Source organism: Pezoporus flaviventris, unplaced genomic scaffold (assembly GCF_033815535.1).
Source record: "Pezoporus flaviventris isolate CSIRO_AGI_PZ_B2104156 unplaced genomic scaffold, CSIRO_AGI_Pfla_v1 ptg000054l, whole genome shotgun sequence".
NCBI lineage: Eukaryota > Metazoa > Chordata > Aves > Psittaciformes > Psittacidae > Pezoporus > Pezoporus flaviventris.
Window position 1 is genome coordinate 6,067,269 of NW_026892602.1, and position 15,046 is coordinate 6,082,314.

At 40.4% G+C, this 15,046-nt stretch overlaps 1 protein-coding gene across 2 annotated transcripts in view; it reads right to left on the bottom strand.

Moving 5' to 3' along the window:
* ADCY7 (adenylate cyclase 7) overlaps positions 1 to 13,109 on the bottom strand; it is a 74,110-nt gene extending 61,001 nt beyond the window's left edge. For both annotated transcript variants that reach the window (XM_061469070.1, XM_061469069.1), the window contains exon 1: positions 12,980 to 13,109. The gene's annotated coding sequence lies outside the window, so the exon portion shown is untranslated. The remainder of the gene's footprint in view (positions 1 to 12,979) is intronic.
* Positions 13,110 to 15,046: the final 1,937 nt, after the last annotated feature.

Consider the following 15,046-nt stretch of genomic DNA (forward strand, 5'->3'; position numbering starts at 1 on the left):
ACTTGCTAGAATCACCCTGTGAACACTATTTTACTGGCAGGTTTATGCCTCCACCACTAAATCACACTCAAGACTGCTGCCTTTAAAACCCCAGTAATTTCATGTGGGAAATGAAAAACAGAAGTACTCTTTACTCCCAACTTGGAATTGTTGCCTGGCAAGGTGTATACCAAATGTATCTGCATTCAAGTGCAGGAAATGGGTGAGGATTAATCAAGGGAGTTTCAAGACAAAAAGAACTAAAAACCTTAAATTAAAAACCTTAGCTTCTAGTCAGAAGGGAGTTAAGCACACACACTGAAAAAAATACCAATCATTTTGGGACCATTTTGCAGTTCATAATACTTTTTTTTTTTTTAATCTTACACACCTCCCATAAGCAAACCTCACAACCAAGTATTTTTGCATTTGATTATCAGTCTAGAAAGACATACAAGTTCCCATAACAAAAAGCCACAAACATTCATATGTGTGTAAAGTGTTTCTGAAGTGACACACTCCCAATACATTTACAAATCCAAAAACCACTTTTACACTAAGACTTCCCTTACGCCTTTCTGTTGGTTTTAAATTAAGTCATTGAACTGACTTTCACAAACTTTCACTATGAAATACCATGAGGCTTGAAAATGTCTCAAAGGCAAAGATGTAACAAATGAGGCAGAAACCACTGAAATACAACAATGCACAACATGACATATCTGTCACTGAGTCAGCCCAGTTCATCCAGAAGCTAACAGCCAAATGTTTCAGGGTAAGGAAAAACATAAACCATATGCAACCTTTCAGTGACCTGAGCCATGCATGGAACACACACATCTACATTTTTAGCTACTCTACGTATTACACACAGACAAAAAAATTCTGTAACACGTATTTAAATCATGAAACACTGGTTTACATAAAGACTCTTAGCACTTTATCACCATATTAAGCCTAGGTATACAGACACTACAAGAAGTCAGAAATGAGAAAGGGAAAGTACAAAATCTAAATGAAAATATCTGGTATGTACTTCTGTTAAAAAATTCTGATCAACTCCTTAAAATGACTGTAAGCCGTTACTGTTTTATCATATATGCATTCAGGCACGTATAACTTGGACTACAGCAACAATTCCATCACCGTCACCTTGTTATGTATACACATAAACATATACAAGCACAAAAATCAGATGAGAAAATAAGTTGAAATTAAATACAAGGCAACAGTCAAAACTTGAGTTTCAAAACATTTTAATTGTTCCACAGTTTTTTCAAAAAGGCAGAAATGCTTGAATATGCTCAGAGACAAGTGTAGAAAAAGACTTGTTCACACAAACTACGTTTTAGATGGACTTTTTCTTAAGAAAAAAAGGGTAGGGGGGAGGGAACACAGCAGATCTGCAAGAAAGCTGCCAACAGTTCAAATGATGTTCCAAACAAATCAGTGAGGTAAAAGAAAAAAGCACCCCATTGGGAAACAAATTGTGCATCGTTGGTAGCAGATATGAAGCAGAAATTAAGAAAGTGTTCAGAAAAAGGTTTTATATTTAGACAATAGCTAGGGCCAATGAAAATAGAAACTAACTTTCACTGAACTCTTCACCCAAAACACTGATTTATGAAATCCTGAATTCTTACAAAGGATGACACAACAAAAGAAGTTGAATAAAGTAAAATCAAAGCTGCAAATCAAGCACCCCAAGTACAAGAGATATTTTACATGTGGTATGAATACTCGTTCCCTGCTTTATCAGCATCAGGGCTGGAAATAATACTGTGAACATAAAGGAAGGATTCAAGTCACCTATAATAAACAGGTAAGATTTACAGAAAACTATATTCATAACAACACTTCCCCTATAGTTTCTTCCTTTGGCTGAGATGAAGCCTAGGACCTAGCACAAGAATATGTTTAGAAACCCAGCATTTAAACAAAAAGCAATGCGTAAAAATTGTAAGTGTGAGAAAAAAAATCCTGAATTAAGTACTGCTACATATGTGTGTAATTCTAATATTTCTTCCTGCAGTTCATAGTGTGAAGGCCAGTTGCAGTACTGGAGTGGAGCGCCACCCATTCCCCAGTAACTCTGATAACAGCCCTGTGATGTGACCTCCACAGAGCTGTTAAAGACCAGAGCAGAGGTCTGATCCTCCCCACTGACAGGGAGTTGGACTTGGCCTTACGACTGCTCTTCCTCCAAGCACCTGAGGAACTTTCTCATTTTGCCATTGGTTTCTGGCAGAACAGGAGGAGGTCAGCCTAAGGAATAGGGACAATTCAGTGAAACATGCATCAAGGAACTCGGACTGCATGGTAAATCTATCAAGAAATCCCAGATAAGAAGGTATATTCTCATTCTGGCAGAAGTGAAACACAAGAAAAGCCAGGACGCCCATCAATAGAACGAGATGTTTGTGTCAGCACTCCTACTTTGAGAAGGGTGTATCTCTAGCTCTTGTTCAGAAATTAGTCTCTTGCCCAAACAAGCTATAAAAAAGTACAAAGCCAAGGTAACTGCATCAATACCAAACCCTATGGCATATTCCAAAAGCATAGCATATAATCCTAGCCATATATTCCTTCATTTAGTGTGCCTGAAATCTAAAATTAGTATTTCATTATAGAGAAATATATGTAAAAATGTAAGTCATAGGCCCAAAGAAAGTGCTTAAAAGTTTGCTGACTTCTTCGTTAAGACAGGAAGGAAGTTATAAGAATGATTTAGCCCACTGGCTCACAAGGCTGGTGCTTTATCAGAATATTAATGATAGCAGACATTTTTACTGGAGGCTAAATCACAAAATTGTGTTTCAAACAAAGCTTTTAGCACTTGAAAGCAAAGAAAACCTCAACTTAGGCCAAAAATAGATTAAAATTCATAAGGCAAGTGAAAGAACAGCCTCGCAGCTTTGAAATGCCTTTCTTCTTTTTTAATAACTCATAACCAAAAGCTGTTTGTAAACATTGCAAGCAAGGGGCTCCCCTAAGTTACTATCGTGTAAGAAAAGTACTGGAGTTGGGAGTTTTTTCTTTTTTAAACAAAGAAAGGACAGGTGGGTAAAAATCACTGTCACTTGACTTCTCCTTTTGTTAGCTACGTATTAACATAGATAAGACTTAGCAATAATAAATAGTTTATGGGAATACAGGCAAACATCCCCAGCAGCTTACAACTACATAAAACTACATCTTGGGATCATCCTGACACAGGTGTTCTTTCCAATCAAAAGGCATAAAACATTTTGTGTTTTACAAAGGGTCTGTCCAAGTTATCGAACTGACCAGATTTTAAAGATTTTCTGGGATTTTTTTAAGGCTACCATGGTAAAGAAAACTACCTACCTAGTTACACAAATAAATTATTAGTAGATCATCATCCCCATGGCAGGGAGGATGGAACTACATGATCTTTAGGTCCCTTCTAACCCAAACATTCTGCGATTCTATGATTAATACATGAGGATTCATTGCATGTAAAATCTCCCATAGTAACTCCCAACGTACAAACTCATAACCTCTTGTAAAAGAAAGTAGAACAACCTGTCTCACATTTACCTCATGTAGGCTAACATTATACACAGGTAATAACTAAAGCATTTAACTTGTTCCCTGGCAACATTTTATACAGTCATCCTCTTAAAGCAGAATGCAGCTACTTGCTCAATTACTGTCTAAAAACTTGTGTGGCTGTAACGACCAATCTGCTCCCCCGATGTAAGAATACACATTTCTGCTAAGAAGATATACATGCAGCCTGGCTGCATGCATTTCTGGAATTACTGAGGAAACAATGTCAGCATAAGCAGCTCTGCAATCACAAATTCCTATGACTGTAGCAGAACCCACATACATATTCTGAAATTCAGCTGGACATTACTAATGCTCTTATAACGGTTTTTTGTTCAAGAAGGGGAACACAGTTAGGAAGGACTGGTTGTATGGTACTGCACAAGAGTGAGGAGCAGCACTCAGCCTCCACTGCTGAACAAGACATCATTAAAGACCATCCACAATTACCTGGGCCATTCCCTAGCAGAACAAGTAGTTAGTGCCTACAAAAACCAGTTTTTCAGGTCTGAACTCAAATTGTGCGGTAACCACGCAACAGACCACCCAAGGGTTTGCAACTCACCAGAGGGTCACACAGTAGCAGAGGGAATGACAAAAGAATCAAAGTCTGCTCAGATCCTTCTCACAAAACAAAGAAAAGCCTGTGCTGGGAGTGTCAAGTACAGGAACGGGGACATGGGAACTCTGGAGAGCATCGATCAAATCCCAAAGAATACTCCAAAGAAGGGAGATTCAGGGAACAAACAACATGCAGTATAGTTTGTTTTGCATTGACCAGCAATCTCCAGCCTCACCTGGAAAACTGTTTTAAAAATTCCCCCCCACAACTAGCTATGTGTCTTTGTGACTGTCAGCTCTCGCATGCCTCCAAAAGTTAAGTGTTCCTAGCAGATGGGACTTCAAAACAGATGCAGAAGCAGTGATTTTAAGGTCCAGAGCAGCTGGTTCCAAGGTACAGGCTCAATAGGCAAGTCCAGAGAGGCAGTACCCAGAACCCCAAGGTGCTTAAAGCACCCATGTATGGGTTAGACACAAATAGAGCTAGCCAGCGTCTCACAGAAAAGGCATGAATCAGTCTAACACCACTAACTAGCACACAAGAAGAGACCTTACTAAAATTCGACCACAACAGTGAAAAGAAGGATGGAGTTGTTCCCCATTCCGAGTCAGCACTTCCCCCACCCACTCCTAGGGTACTGCTCTGAGACCAGTGCTCAGGTCACAGCAACTGAAAAATACTTCTGGACTATGTGATCTCCAATGTGTTACATAGCAGCATGCACAAGTGGTTTTAAAATACACCAGGTTTCCAGAAGACATAAGCTGCCTTTCCCCTTTTGGCATCTACAGAGTTGGCATTTCAACATTATCACTAAGCCAGCCTGACTCTGGATCAGGACAAGTTTTTCCCAGGTCCACTACAGTATTATTATACAATATAATTAGGTCTCCTCTGCCTGCAACCTAAAAGTTACCCAATTTCTGTGAGGGCAGTGTCACAGCTAAGGAAATCCTTCTTCTCCCCACCTCATTTCTCTCCCTCCCTCTTGAAAGCCCCTTTATTTCTAGTGAAAATGTTTTTATAGCATGTAAGAACTGCAACACCTCACCCTCTTTCCAACTCCTCCAGCTAAACACTGTGTTATTCAGTGCGCCAGAAGTTATGCTGAATACACTGCACTGGAGAACCGATTTCCAAATTTCCCATACTTTCTATGGCCAACACTCCTCAGACTTAGCAGCGAATAAAAATTTGGTTGTTTCAGGTTTTTTTTTTTAGCAAACGCTTCTCAAAACATTAGTTATCCATTTGTATATATACAAATCCAAAGAAGGATCCCTGGGATACCAATATACAGAACATTATGAGAAGCCATCCAGAAAGATAAAAAGAAACAAGCACAGTATCTTTCAGATTGTGTAGCATTCAGAAATGACACTTTAGTTTTCTTTATTTATACATACAATTTATATGTACCTCATATACACATATTTCTATTCACAGCAGAGACAACTCCAAGAAAAGCCTAACCATCATTGATTAAGGATTTATATTTCAACACAGTTCAAAACAGGTAAAGCAGAATGCATTTCTAAATACAACAGCATGCATAAATGGAGGACAAAAATTAGTTCAGCATGTAAAACAAGTGTTTAATGCTACTTTGGTAAACCAGTTTAGCTACAACTAGATTCAAATTCCCTGTGTGAACATGTTTGATAAACAGTTATGGAACACAGCCAATATAAGAATAACTCTCAGTTCTTGCCTAAATTTTGAAACACAGATTTACCCCCTTTATTCTTCCAATGTATTATTCATGAATTACAGTTTAATCTCCTTTATCTAGCATCATTGTAATTTATTGGTCTGCACCTGACCAGAAGCAATTAACACCCACATGCAGCTCTGCTCACATTGGCAACCTGTGTCAGTAAATCATGGTCTACAACTCCGCAAGTGTGCTCTGAACATGCAAGTAACCAACAAGTCAGCTCACCAGGGAAAATTACTACCTGTGCGGAATTTTGCCTATCCTGGCACTAAGAACTGCATCAAATCGTTTTTTATAAAGTAATTAGACGCAGGGTTTTTTTTTTTTTTCCCTGTTTCTTTGACAGCTAAACATGGTGCTAATGGTCTTATCAAATTAAATTCTCACTTTCTCAGACCAACTCCTAGGTTTGACTAGCTTCCAGAAGCTGTGACTTTTGTATTATTATGTTAGGTGCAAAAACACTGCACTGTTGCTATAGCACTGCGATGCATTTTCTGCCTTATTTTGTGCAGCATCCTGAGGATAAAGGGAGTGGGGGACTTGTAACTGTTACTGTATTACAATTAGCAAACTGAAAATAAGTAAAAACTACTAAATCCAAAACAGCATACTCCTCAGGAACTTGCAAAAAACTATAGGTGATTTTTTAAAAGTACTACAGTATTTTCACACTCATTTCCTGCTGTACAAGTAAAGCAGAGGAGCAGAGTTCCTTCTTAAGAAATACTGATACTGAATTAACTATTCCAGTGGCAGGACTTCAAACCAAAACATGGTCCAGATTACTTTTCCAATGTATCTGCAGAAGCATAACTTACTACTTGGATAACAAGTAGTTAGATAACTTGGAGCACTGTTTACAGTACAGCCACTGCAGAAAACAAGGGAACTGTCCTTGCCTGCATGTCCAGAAGTTCAACACATTCTTGTCACTTCATCAAGCTTAGCTGTTCGGTTCCTACAGTGAGGGAAGGATGCAGGGTGGGGGACCGGGTGGAGGAGAGAAATCAGACTGAAAAAATGCTTATCCTATCAAAAAAATTAGCTTTTTGCGCATTTGGTTCCTTGAACCAGCTCACCAGCAGGTCAGATGAGCACCAGTGCTGACTTCAGGGAGGGGTGCAGCACAGGCATTGCCTACTTTTAGTAAGAGCTGATGGTTGAGCTAGCTCAGCTACACCACAAAAATCACACCCTCCACTGCTCTTACGCCTGCAGTTATAGTCTAAGTCATATAAGAATATATCTAGGGAAAAAAAAAAGTAATATCAACCATCACTAGTCATTTTTACATAACTAGTGAGCAGAAAGGAAGTTTAAGTTCTCAGGACATTTCCAAAAGCTTTCCCCTCCTGTACGTATACAAGTCCTTGCTGGGGAAAAAAAAAAAAAAAAAAAAAGGGAAAGTGAAATTCATGAGCTACATGGACACCTCACAACAGAGCAAAATCAGGCCCAAAAAACCAAACCTCAATCAGATCACAAGACTGCAAAGTGCCTGGCAGTCTATGTCAATTCTAGAGGACGAAAAAAGACAGAGTTAGAAGTCCACTGCCAGAGGCTTCATACCAGAGGAGAGACCCTCTGGGCTCTTCTCATTGTGAAGGACTTGCACAATTAATTAAAAATCAGAATTATTTATTGGCTTATCTGTGGTAAGAATTCTTAAAGCATTTTCACCTCAAAACCCAGTTCCTGATTAAAATGTACTAGTAATGACTTCTCACATCTTCTATCATTATCCCAATAAATGAGTATGTCACAAACATATACAGGCTTGTTTCCTTGGCATTGCAAGGACAGCCATTTCATGGCAGCAGGCTGAAACTGCCAGCAAAAGAGCAGCAGTAGATCAGGCAGAAAGTATCAGGAAGTGAGAAATTTTGATAGCCATACCCCAGCTTCCTTCCAAAGGAGGAAATTGAAACAAACATTCTGTTCTACTACTGCAGTTTGTTTTTTGATTTAGTCCCACATAAGCTCAGTAGCAATAACAAAGAAAAAGAAAAGCCCCAGTACAAAGTTCATCCTCTCTCAACTTGACCTAATCTGTTTTTTCCCCCTCCACAGCCTAAGTCTGAGCTTGTTTCACCAAGCAACTCCTGCCTTAAATACAGTAACAGATGGACTGGGGTTGACATGAGCCAAGTGCTAAGATTATCTGACATTTAAATGATCAGGGGTTTATTGCCCTTTTCCATTGATTTCAGCTGACTTTGAATAAACTTCAGTGAGCTCAGCCTGCTTGAATCCACCTTTGACACCTCCTTCCCAGCTGCGTTCATTACCCAGCCCTTCCACGTGCTTTGTCATTTTATTAGCACCCTTGTTTCCTCACCATTTTGGTTATGTGGATGGAAACCAGTATCTGAGTAAGAATTAGTCACTGCTAGCTGGTTTGATCATCAACTAGTTCTTTAAAATAACCCCCTAGTATGAATGTATTATGTTTGTATATCAATAAACATCACAAATTGTACATTAAGTAAATAGTAAATAATACTAAAGCACAGGCTGTATTGCAATGAAAAGCATCTTACTGAAATATTTTATTCAACTCATCGAAATGCTAACTAATCATTATTAGTTATAACAAAACTTCACAGAGTAAAAATAAATTAAAAAAAAAGTTATACAGTCACATGTAAACTATTTCTACATTTATCTACCTATAAAACACTTCTTATATTGTCTCCTCTGTTGAAATAAAGCATGCACTGTTAAGACCTCACAACTTAATCAAAGTCCTTTTAAAACATTTCCATACTGATTGTATTACATGAGTTTGCTTGCAGCTTTATAACCAGCCATTTACAAGGCATTAAAAAAAAAAAAAAAAAGAAAAAAAAAAGAATTTATTGCTATACTTGCTGAGCACCTCAGAGAAACACATCCCTTTTGTTATGGGCTGAGTGACCACTCGCATGTCAAACAGTACTTGTTTCTGGATTACACAGAACAGAAGATGGTACAAAGCCCAGTCACTATTCTTCAGCAAACTGTGATACAGGACGCAGGAAAAGGGGTCTGAAAATTATCTTGTTCAATTATCTTGACCAGCAAGTCCCTGAGAGCTCCCTGAGCAGAGCAAACAGATACGCACTATGGCCAACGCAGACATATGCACAGCACCGGGGCCCTTCAGGGAGAAGTTGCCAGAAAGAGACAGCCCTATTCAAAGAAACTTGTCACCTTTCTCCGACTTGTGCCTTGGCAGTCTTTGTTATTTCTGGTTTACTTATTCTCCTAGTTTTATGCCCAGAAACAGAAGTTAAACACACCCTGTTTGTTCTTTCTCTGTAATTACAGACCAGAAGCTACTTTTAATGCTGAGATGAGGATTACAGAACAGCTGCTAGAGAGAAGAACATTTTGGCCATTAGCTGTGAAGGAAGCTCTTCGGAGAAGTGGTATGTGTGGCCCCACGTCACATGACAGCCAGCTTACTTTGTTTTGTCTTTAAAGCACCAACAATACTGAAGCCTCTGAACTGCTGGTTCTGTAAAGTCAAAACAGCAGCCTGGCTGCCACAGAAGACAAGGTTTACTTGATAGCTATAAAAAAATGCTACTGCAAATAAGTAAGTTTGAAGGACACATTTTGACACAAACTCATAACTTCAAGCTACTGAGTTAAAGCAATTCCTGAAAAAAAAGGAACAGCAGCCCCACGTTCTACTTAGATTTTGCCATTTATCTTTGTCATTTTTCTAACATAGGCAAAATTATTTCACCCTTTACATCTTAATTTTACTAACTCTAAAGAGGTAACACTCTGCAGTAGCAACTTATACCTCATGTAGAGGAAATACTATTACAGCATATTTACACTATTCTATTGTTATGCTTATTAAGCAAAGAAAAACACTTCCAAAGGAAAGATCAAATATATTGCTTGTTCTTCCGCCTGAATACATGGAGTACCCTTGCTGCTTGGCACTGCAAGACAGAGCCTGGATCCTACTTGAGGATCAGGAAGATAGGATGGTGTAAGAAGCAAAAGGCAAACAGCAATAGTTATTTAAAGTGACTTGCAAGTGTCTGGACATAACTATGATAATGATTTTTATCATGAGATAAAATTGTTATAAAAATCCCGATTTTTTTGAAGACAGCATTTTTTTTTACAGGTGAAAATTATGTTTTTTTTTTAAATAAGAAGAAATCAAACATGAATATCTCTGTTTTCAAAACGTAAAATATAAAATACATTTTCAGCAAACACAAGAAACTGGCTATGTACACCATAATGATCAAAGGAAGAAGCTGCACTTCCTTATTTTAATAGATGATCTAACTGCACAGTGGTTACAAGCTATTTCACACTGTAACATCCGGTCAACTTAGCAAATAATCATCTTGAAACTTCGCAGATGCTAGTTTAATAGCTTATCTCCCTATTTATGCAGTACTCAGTCTTTGAAAGAACAGGTTAGCTCCTCAAAAGGTGCTTTAAACAGACTGCATTTAAGAATTTGAATACTGTCTGTGCTCTAATTAGAGAGGAAAAGAGCGATCTTCGGCTCAGACGCGTCCCAGTTTTCATCTGAATAACGTTTTCGGTTTAAGTAAAAAGACCTTAAATAAGGTCTGTAACTCCATTTTAATAATCTTTGTAACTGCTCGTGAACACAGACGGTTCTCACACAGAGCATCAAATCCAGCCCAAAAGAACAGCAGCAACAAGTGAGTAGCTCAGACAGCGGCCAACGCATGCTCACTACTAGTGAATACGGATCCTCACGCCTTGGTAAGGCAAAACAGCTGAGCCAGACAACTCTTTGTAACGTAAAGAGGACAACACTAATTCCACTGGCTATCTGCTCGTACAGGTAATTACCGCAGGCTGATTTCAGATGATGATAAAACCCCCCTCTGTTTTACATAAAAGAATATTTCTACATATGCAAAGCCTTAAATGACACTTGCAATGCAAAAAGGTCTACAGATGCTTCGTGCAGTTGACCATCACATTTTATTATCCTAAAACTCCAAGCAAATCCAGGTAGACCGGGTCCTGTTGCAGAAAGATAAAATGTAGCTTCGACGCAGGATTGAGGGAGATTGAGGCAGCTGTCGCTGGGTGAAGTACTTCAGCCTACATTTTACAGCCTTCAGAATGAATCGAATTCATTTTGAGTCATTTTGATAAATCCTATAATGTTATATCAAAGTCAAAGAAGTAACCCAATAATAACTAACAACTCAATTTAGAGATTTTTTTTGTTTTGGTTGGTTGGGTTTGTTTTGTTTTGTTTTTTTTTTTTTGGGGGGGGGGGGGGGGCTGCTGTTGTGGTTTTGGTGTTTGGTTTTTTTTAATTCCACAGCAGATATTGTCTTTTTCTTTTTTTTTAATCCAAGAGCAACTGGCAATTACAGAATCACCCACATTAACAGAAGACAATGGTCATCTGTCTCCAGGCTAACACCTAAACTAATTAGCTCTCACCCAGGAGCTGCTCTATCACTTAGCACAAACCATGACAACATAAATATCCACATACACTGGGGAATGAAGTATCTTCCTTGCTTACTCTTAATGCTGTTGACATTGCCTTCATTAAGAAAAAAAATAAGGAGTTTAATGGCTGCCTTGCAAGAGCTTCCAGTGACCCTAATTGCTGTTAGTAATGACTCCTGGAAGCATAAATAACAAGCTATAATGGCCATTAGAAATCAGTATTGGCTTATTGTTCTCAGGGTGTTATTCCACATACTCCTCATTTTCTGTTCTACACTTCTAGATAGGAGGAAACTGTCAAAGTGTTGGTGACTTTAGCAAATACTGTTTTTTGTGTCAATCGCTGCAAAGAAGATTATTTTTCTTTTTTAAAGTACTTAGTTCACTATACACACAAACATTCCATGAGTGCACTCTATCACAGGTCTTAACACAAACCTGCAACACATTCCTCTTCCACCTAGAGGGGAGCGTATAAAAACTTCCAGATCAGGACTTCAACATTGACAAGGTCAGGATACCTAAACAAACAAAACCCCCAACAGGCACACAACCACACCACCCGCTGTTTATTTCTGACCTAGACACAATCATTAAACCCTCCTAGACACGTTCACTTTCTCTCCTGGAATCCTGCTTGCTTAACAACTGTATTAAAAAAAAATAAAAATTAAACCACCACATTATTCTTATTTACCCTCGAAATATATAGTAGCTCTGGAGCTTCTTTGTGGTACTTTTCCTTTTTAGACACAGACAAATTCCTATCTCTCTTTTTTTTTTTAATATTAAAAAAAAAGACCCCCACATCATGAATCTTAGCACAAACCAGTACGGTCATTAACACAAGTACTGTTAAATCATATTACACACGATGAAGAACTTTGCATCTTGCAGCACAGGACATTTTATTTCCTACAGTAAATCTCAACCACCTCAAAATCAAACCTACAGTTTTCAGATGCATTCGTGTGGATTTCCCCCACCTTGTATTTGCCCAGCACTTTGCACAACATGGTCCTGGGCCACAACCAAGGCAAGCGACAGTAGATATATATGACAGGAGCACAGCAGACTTTATGCTGGACCAGTTTCAAAGTTTACACCACACATTTACTTTCCATGTCCAGAAAACTTTTTGAATGTGTCTTTGCCGGCCTTCAGCACTTCTGCTGACCACCTCCTTACTGGCCATAAAAGAAACCTCATGTTCAGTGGACTTTAGCATGGTCCTGGACAGCTGGTGACGATATACCCCTGCTCTATGATACACTTTACCTACCACCGGCAAACATAACATCCAAGCAGTAACGCTGCACTCTGTGGATTAAAGCATTTTAATCCCTTCATTAACACAGCGCACTCACGTGTTACAGAAATCCCGTAACACGTCCTGCCGAGGAGCGACCTATCTATTCAACACTCAGAAAGACACAAACTACAGGTATTTAAAGTTTTCCCCTGATAGTTTATCACTTCGTCGAACAATTTTAAGCGTTATATCACAAAAGAAGTACTCAGTGCTTCGCGGAGTGGGCCCGTTGGGACGGCAGTCTGCGGGTGGCCGTTGGGACCCGTTCGGCTGCTCAGATACCCGCGGACCCCCCGACGGCCCACTCCAGGACAGCGAACACCGAGCATCAAGCCTCTCCCTCCCCGGGACCCCTTCCCCCGCCATCTCTCACCTGCAGCCCACGGAAAAGCAGCGGCACCGGCGGGGCAGCGGCTGAGGGCCGGGGCCAGTCGCTCCGCCTAATCCCGCCTCCTCTTGAGGTGTCTCTGGGGCCCGCAGAGCCTCCCCAGCGCGGTGAGGGCGGGACGCGCGCGCGGCTGCAGCGCCCCTCCTGCCCCCTGGCGGGTGGCGGGACGGCCGCCGGCCCCCCTCAGGGGCGGCCATGAGGGACGGGGGACTCCGGCGCGCACACAAGCGGCCGGTATCGCCTCAGCCTCGCCTCTGACGATGGATTTTTGGCAGCAACACATGAAGGGGAACCCCTCTGCTGTGCTCCCCCTGGAGAGCCCCCAGGCAGGGTCTACAGCACCCCGTCCCTCACAGGTTGCAAGGGTGTCCGCGTCCCCCCATGCAGTTCACACGAGTAACTAACAATCGGCATCCAAGCTGTAAAGCTGAGGAAACAATCTTCTTACTGAAAACTTAGGAATAAGTTTAAGAAATGAAAGGTTTATTAAGAAATACAAAGGTTTATAGCCAGCTGTCAAAAACCCGGCCACTGTTGTGGTGCTTTTGGCATGGCTCCGAGCTTACCTCAGGCAAGCTACACCCGCTGAGGAGGGACCTGACCCTCACAGGCCAGCTAATGGCACCAGCTTCCCATCCCCCCGTTTACTTAGTTCTTTTTCACCCTCTCAGTGTGTTTTAGGTGAGTCTCCAAGATGTGGCAATGGTTCCTCAGTGTATTGAGCCTTGAACATCTGGCCACTAATGCAGACCAAGCCCAGTTCCACCACGCTTAAGTCCTACACAAAGCTCACTGTAGGCAGTAGAAACACTGGTTTCTGTGGCGTTTTGGATCAAGTTTATCTGGGGGGTGTTAGTCACCAGTGACCACACACAGCCCGTGGCAGGCAGGTGTGTGCTGGCTACCTGCAGCTACAACCATGTGTTAGTCATCCACGGCCCTACCATGGCTGCAATCGTAGGTTAGTAACTAAATACAACCATTTTTATTTGTGCACCGCTAGCCAGCTGGTGTTTTCCACACTCTAAGGCAGAGCTATGTGCTTGAATTGATCTTCTTTGGGGGAGCTGCACTTCGGTGCATGCACCACAAGCACGACAGCTTCATTTGACTCTAAGCTCCTGTTTGAATACAATGGGCAGACAGGAAACATACTGAGACTGCCCAGCCACTAGAATGCTCTTGGGCTGTTAGGAATAGGAATCTCAAAAAGGAATTTCAATCAAGTCTCAGCACTTTGGGACAAATACATAAGGAAAACAGAGAAGAAGCAGTTACGTACCTGAGGTACAGGACTGGGCAGCAAGTGATCTGGACTCTGCTCCTCTGTTCCCTGTCCTGTGACACTTTCATGCGCAGTCCTGAGCATGTTACTTAATGTTACCTAGGTCTTGCCATTCCTGTTTTGCACAGTGTATCTGAAAAGAACTAGGAAATTATTGGAACATTCAGATGGAAGCAGTGCATAGGATATTCAGACTATTTCTTAGAGAAGAAGAGAAAAAGGATTGTTCAGTAAAATGATTGTTACTAGAATTCCTTGTCTTCACTGAAAGTTGGATTAGGTAACAAGATTTAATAACTGCAGGAAATGGAAAATGCACTGTTCTACTGAGATCATAAATGGAGTCATTTCAGAACAGATGGACTCCATTTACTACTTCATCAAAGTTTTGTGGACCTTCCGAATACACAGATTGCTTAACATCATTTCTGTATACCCACAGATATTTGCTATCCCAGAGTAAGATCTAAAATTCCTGCATGATTCAATGCAACTGACATTGTAGGGATTTTTAATGGCAGCAGTTCCAGAACACTCCAAGTGCTCTATGTACCCTGTTGTGCAGATTACTCTTAAATTACTGGTAATTATTGTAACAGTTTTAGGAAAATGGATATAAAAGGAAAAAAGCAAAATATGGAGATTAATATCCATTTAATTGGCACATGCTATGTATAGACTTTCCCTTTTGTTTTTCTGGCGCTAATTTTTGTCTCAACTGCCATGCAGCTGGAGTCAGGGCTGTTTTTCACAACGTAGATGCTACT